Here is a 5,739-nt window from a genome sequence, read left to right on the forward strand (position 1 = left end):
CACAACACCACCGGCGCCGGCAAATTTGAGTTTAGTTATCTCAGAAATAAGTGCAGGAACTCAGCGATGAGTAAATATTCCTCATGTTTTTCCAGGTTTTTCCAGGATTTTCCAGGGAAAAAATCCCGAATTTGAGAAAAGTAAAGATTGGATTCACTCAGTCTATTGGTACTACTCCGAGACTGAATAAAATTTTCGTCAATTTCCTCATTTTCTGGCAGATTTTTTAGGTTTTCCACAGGAAATCATGAGACAAATTTACTCCTCGCTGAGTTCCTACACTTTTGGCGATTATGAGTGAACTAAACTCAAATTTGGGGCGTTCTCATTCGCCGTGTACGCAAAAAGAAAATAGCCAGTGTCGCTACTTGACAGCAAACTACTCATAATGGGAGGAGTCTTTGTAGCTTTTATACCACTTGGTTTCACATCATTCTGCTTTAACCTAAAAAGATATAAAGCAGCGCTGCTGTCTGGTATCAGCTCGCAGATCACTCTTTGCTCGACTGTTGAGCTGTTCAGTTCGTTTTCTTTTTCGCTCGAGTTCTCGCTTCGATTCGGTTTGTGCTGTCGCGTTGCGCCGTGGAAACGTCGCCACCTTCGCGCGTTCTGGCAAGTTTACTACAACTTGCCAACACGAAACAAATGGTGCGTAAACGTACCAATGATTCAGCAGCGGGCCCTTCAAAGAAGGTGGTAATCCAGCACAGCGCGTCGCAGGATGACCCCGGAAAACGGGTACTGCAAGCCAACCAGTTTGCGGTGCTCCCCGAAGAAAATGGCGATGGTGACGTCGTTCCCATCGCTGCAAGAGAGCGGATTCCCCCGCTTTTCACGCCGGAGAAGGATGTTGCCAAGCTGCGTGCCGAACTGGCAAAACACAAGCTGCTGCCTCGCTTCAAGCTTTGCAGCATCGGCACCAAAATCATGTGCTCCAGCCTGGAGGAGTACAATCAAACAGGATGTTTCCTAAAGGAAAACAACGTTGACTTCTTCACGCACGATCTGCCATCGAGCAAGCCACTGAAGCTGGTATTGCGTGGATTACCGTCGTTCGAGGCGGCTGTGGTTAAATCCGAGCTGGAGCGGCTTGGGCTCAAACCTGAGGCGGTGTTCCCAATAAACCGGCGTTCCAACCACAACACCAGCTTCCGTGACCAGTTGTTCCTGGTGCACTTCACGAAGGGATCCACCAGTCTAGCGGCTCTGAGATCCAAAATCCGGGACCTATTTCAGGTCATCATCAGTTGGGAACATTACAAATCCCAACATCGTGATGTTACGCAGTGTATGAACTGCCTCTCCTACGGCCATGGCACCAAAAACTGCCATATGAAGACTATCTGCGGCAAGTGTGCTGGAACTCACTCGACTGCGTCCTGTGAGCAAGATGATGACATCGAGCCAACGTGTGTCAACTGCGGTGGTAACCACCAAGCCTCCAATCGTGGATGTCTCAAGCGAGTGGAGTTCATCAATATCCGTCGGAAGGCCACAATCAACAACCAGCCCGGTCGCCTCCGTAATCATCGTTCGCCTCCTGCACGCACGGAAGTCCAGTACCCAGCTCTCCAGCCCCGTCGACATGTTCCGAACTTAGAACCACTTCTGCTCAACAACCAACAAGTCAAGCATGTGAGTATTCCTAACAATCGAACAGTCCAGCATCGTCTCGCTGCTGCTGCTGCCCAGCCAATGCCAGGTCCCTCCACCGCCCCTGGTTTATCATACGCTGGTGTTGTCTCAGGTGAGCCTGTCGACGATTCTCCGTTCACCTCGGAGGAACTTGTGACGCTCGTGGCCGAGGTCATCATCATCTTGCGCACCTGCAAGACTCGATCTGAACAGCTTCATGCTGCCCTGTCCCTTGTCACTAAGTATGGACCGTGAAGCCATCAAGATCGTAAATTGGAACGCTTGCTCCTTGAAGAGCAAAAACATCGAGTTTGTTGAGTTTCTCAATGAACGAAACATCGACATTGCCATCATAACTGAAACCCACCTGAAGCCTGAAACAAACGTCTACCTTCCCGATTTCCGGCTCGTGAGGCTAGATCGAACCAACTCTGGAGGAGGAGGAGTGGCTATTGCAATAAGGAGAAACATCTGCTGTCGACTGATGCCCAGCTTTCAGCTGAAGATCATCGAAGCCGTAGGGGTGGAAGTTTCTACTCCTATCGGCCCCATCACCATCGTCGCGGCTTACTGCCCCAAACAAGTCAACATCAGGGACGGATCGGCAGCAGATCTGCGACGAGATATTATCAAGCTAACACGACGACGGGAAAACTTTATCATCGCTGGCGACCTGAACGCCAAACATCAAGCTTGGGGCAACAATCGGCGCAATCAAAACGGCACCATCCTGAACAACGACCTGCAGGAAGCGCAGTACAACATCTTGAGTCCGGAAACTCCCACCCGGTTGAGTCGGTCCGGTGTTCACGCTACCATCGATATCTTCATCAGCAACATGGGCAACAACATCGCTCAACCTATCACCTATCAGGAACTCAGCTCGGACCACTACCCGGTGGTGACTGAGGTGGGATCCTCCGTAAATCGATTTGAAGCTTTCCGGCGCAACTATCATTGTGTTGACTGGGGTCAGTTCCAACATTGCGTCGACACCGCTGTAGACTACGATGTCCAACCGGAATCGTCCGAAGATGTTGACCGGTGTCTGCGCTCCATCGATCAAGCAATTTCCCGGGCCAGGGAGCTACATGTGCCAGTATCCAGACAGGTGAGTAATACTCTGAACCTTGACAGGCCTAAAAAGACCTCATTAGACTCCGCAACACGATTCGTAGGCAGTACCAGCGTACTGGGCTGCCTAACCTGAAGACCAATTGCAACCGTTTGAACAAAATCATCCAAGCCAGGATGGTGGATCTCAGAAATATCGATTTTGCAAACAAGATTAGCTCTCTCCCAGATTGTGCTAAGCCATTCTGGAAAATGGCAAAGATTTTGAAAAATAAGCCGAGGCCCATTCCTCCCCTTTCCTCTCCTAACCAAAATTCGGACCCATCTTTACTAATAACCCCATTTGAAAAGGCCAATGCTCTTGGACAACACTTTGTAAATTCACATAACCTTGGCCACGCCATGGTGAGTCCCCACGAGCCTGCAGTATCACAGGCAATGGCTAGTGTCGCTGCCACCCCCGTAGTTGTCCCTGACGAAAGTAGAATATCGGCTGATGAGGTGATAGCAGCGATTAAATCAACAAAGAACATGAAGGCCGCTGGTGTCGATGGAGTGGTCAACCTCGAGCTGAAAAACTTGAGTGTTGACTTCTTCAAGCACCTTGCAGTGGTCTTCAACAAGTGTTTAATGCTTGGCTACTTCCCTGCATGCTGGAAGTTAGCCAAAGTTATTCCAATTCACAAACCTGGCAAAGACCCTACCAGTGCCAAAAGCTATCGCCCCATCAGCCTCTTGTCCTCCATCTCGAAGCTATTTGAAAAATTGATACTCAGCCGTCTGCTGGTGTTTTCAAATGATAATAACATCTTTCTCAAAGAGCAATTCGGGTTTAGGAAAGGCCAATCTACCATCAACCAACTCGCACGGGTAACTAACATCATCAAGCGGAACAAGTCCGTTTCCAATACATCTGCCATGGCATTGTTGGACGTCGAGAAGGCGTTCGACAATGTCTGGCATGATGGTCTAGTGTACAAGCTGCATCGATACAACTTTCCGAACTACCTCGTGAAGATCATCAAAAACTACTTGTCGGGCAGATCATTCCAGGTCTACTTGAACAATGTCTCCTCTGATACGTTCAACGTTGATGCAGGGGTCCCTCAAGGTAGCCTGCTTGGGCCTATCATATTCAACATTTTCACGTCAGACGTTCCTCCCCTGCCGGGTGGTGGTATCCTGTCAATGTTCGCAGATGACACCTCCATCATCTATAAGGGTCGAGTGATCCGTGCTCTGGCGAGTAAACTACAATCAGGCCTGGATGTTTTGTCCGACTATTTTAAGAGCTGGAAGATTTGTATCAATGCAGCTAAAACACAAACCATTCTGTTTCCACATTCGTATTCACCTCGGCTTGTTCCGCCTGCTAACGTCAAGATCCATCTTGATAGCACTCCCATTGAATGGTCGAGTGGAGTAGTCTACCTTGGTCTCACCCTCGATAGCAAATTGCTATTCCGATCCCATGTGGACAAGACATCCACCAAGTGTAACATCTTGATCAGGTCGCTCTACCCTCTGATAAACAGGAAGTCCACCCTGTCCCTCAAAAACAAGCTTGCTGTCCACAAGCAAATCATTCTGCCGGCTATTGAGTATGGTATGCCAATCTGGGAGAGTTGTGCTAAGTGCCACCACTTAAAGCTTCAGAGGATCCAAAACAAGATCCTCTGAATGATCCTTAACAGTCCACCGCGAACTCGTAATTCTGAGATTCACCACCTGGCCGGTCTTCAAACACTCGAGGAGCGAAAGACTTCCACGCTGGAAAGGTTCAGAGTCGCCTGTTTGCGATCAAACCACCAGATCATTCGTGATTTGGCAACCTAGTTTAAGTAGTTAGGTGCTCAAGTAGGTAGGTTATCAAATTTTTAAATTCAAACCAAAACAATCCCACAAAGGGTATTCTGTAAATTAGCGCTAAACGCAATCATCACATTAGAATAACCAATTAACTAGAACAAAGATGAAGAGCCAAAGGCTAACCAATTGAAATGTTATATCAAATGTTTAAACATAAAACCCAGAAAATAAACGTAAATTTTACTACTACTGGTATCAGCTCATTTTCGCTTGGGACAGCGTGGTGAGCAATAGTAGCAGTAGGTCGTGGCAAAGGAGGTGTCAATCGTCATCGCAAATTCTTCGAGATAACCACCATCCGTCGTCTGGCTCGCCGTTGCAGTGTCTGACGTATCTCCGGTCTGATCTACGAGGTGTGCTGAAGGTGTTCGTGGAAAATGCGGTCCGTGATGCTGTCACCTACACTAAACACGCCAAGCGTAAGTGGCCATGGATGTCCTCTTCAATAAAACGGCCCTTTTCAGGGCCATCAAGCTTACATCAGTAAAGAGTTGGAATATAATTTATCTATGCTTGTTTGTCCATATTCAGAACCACAAGCCCCCAACGACCACACAAACTTGGAAGCAGGGGTGCAAGTGATTTGGATTGATTCAGGGTGGCCAGCAAACCGGAAATATCGGGAAATATCCGGGAATTTGGAAAGTAACCGGGAAAACCGGGAAAAACCCGTGAATTCTGCAAGAGAACCGGGAAAATAAATTAACCATATCATAGGAACAAATTTTTTTTACATCAGAATTTCAGAATAAACCATTAAAACAGAGTGATCCTTCAGCAAATGAATGTCTTGCTCTATTTGTTGCATAATTTTCTTCAGTATACCGTCTTATTGTTTTTAGAATTTAATCACTCAGCAATATTGCAAATTGATTTTTGTCGTTTCAATTTCAGATGTAAAGTGCATGGTCCTCTAAAGAAAATATTGAAGATGCTGGAGTTTGGAAACAAATATTTGTAAAAACCGAAACTGAACTATTCTTTTCCGGAGTTTTAATTTTTCGTTGTTCAAAATTCTCATGATGAATTCCAGAATTAACTTGGAATTCTGCTCTGAATTATCTTGAAATTGTTCTGAAATAAACCAGAAAACACTCCGCGTAATAATTACCGTTGAATTATTTTAGGAATTTTCTTCCAACCCCTTCTAAGAATTTATTG

Source organism: Ochlerotatus camptorhynchus, unplaced genomic scaffold, assembly GCF_037179485.1.
Source record: "Ochlerotatus camptorhynchus isolate MF236.1 unplaced genomic scaffold, CSIRO-AGI_Acam_v1.1 ptg000432l, whole genome shotgun sequence".
Classification (NCBI taxonomy): Eukaryota; Metazoa; Arthropoda; class Insecta; order Diptera; family Culicidae; genus Ochlerotatus; species Ochlerotatus camptorhynchus.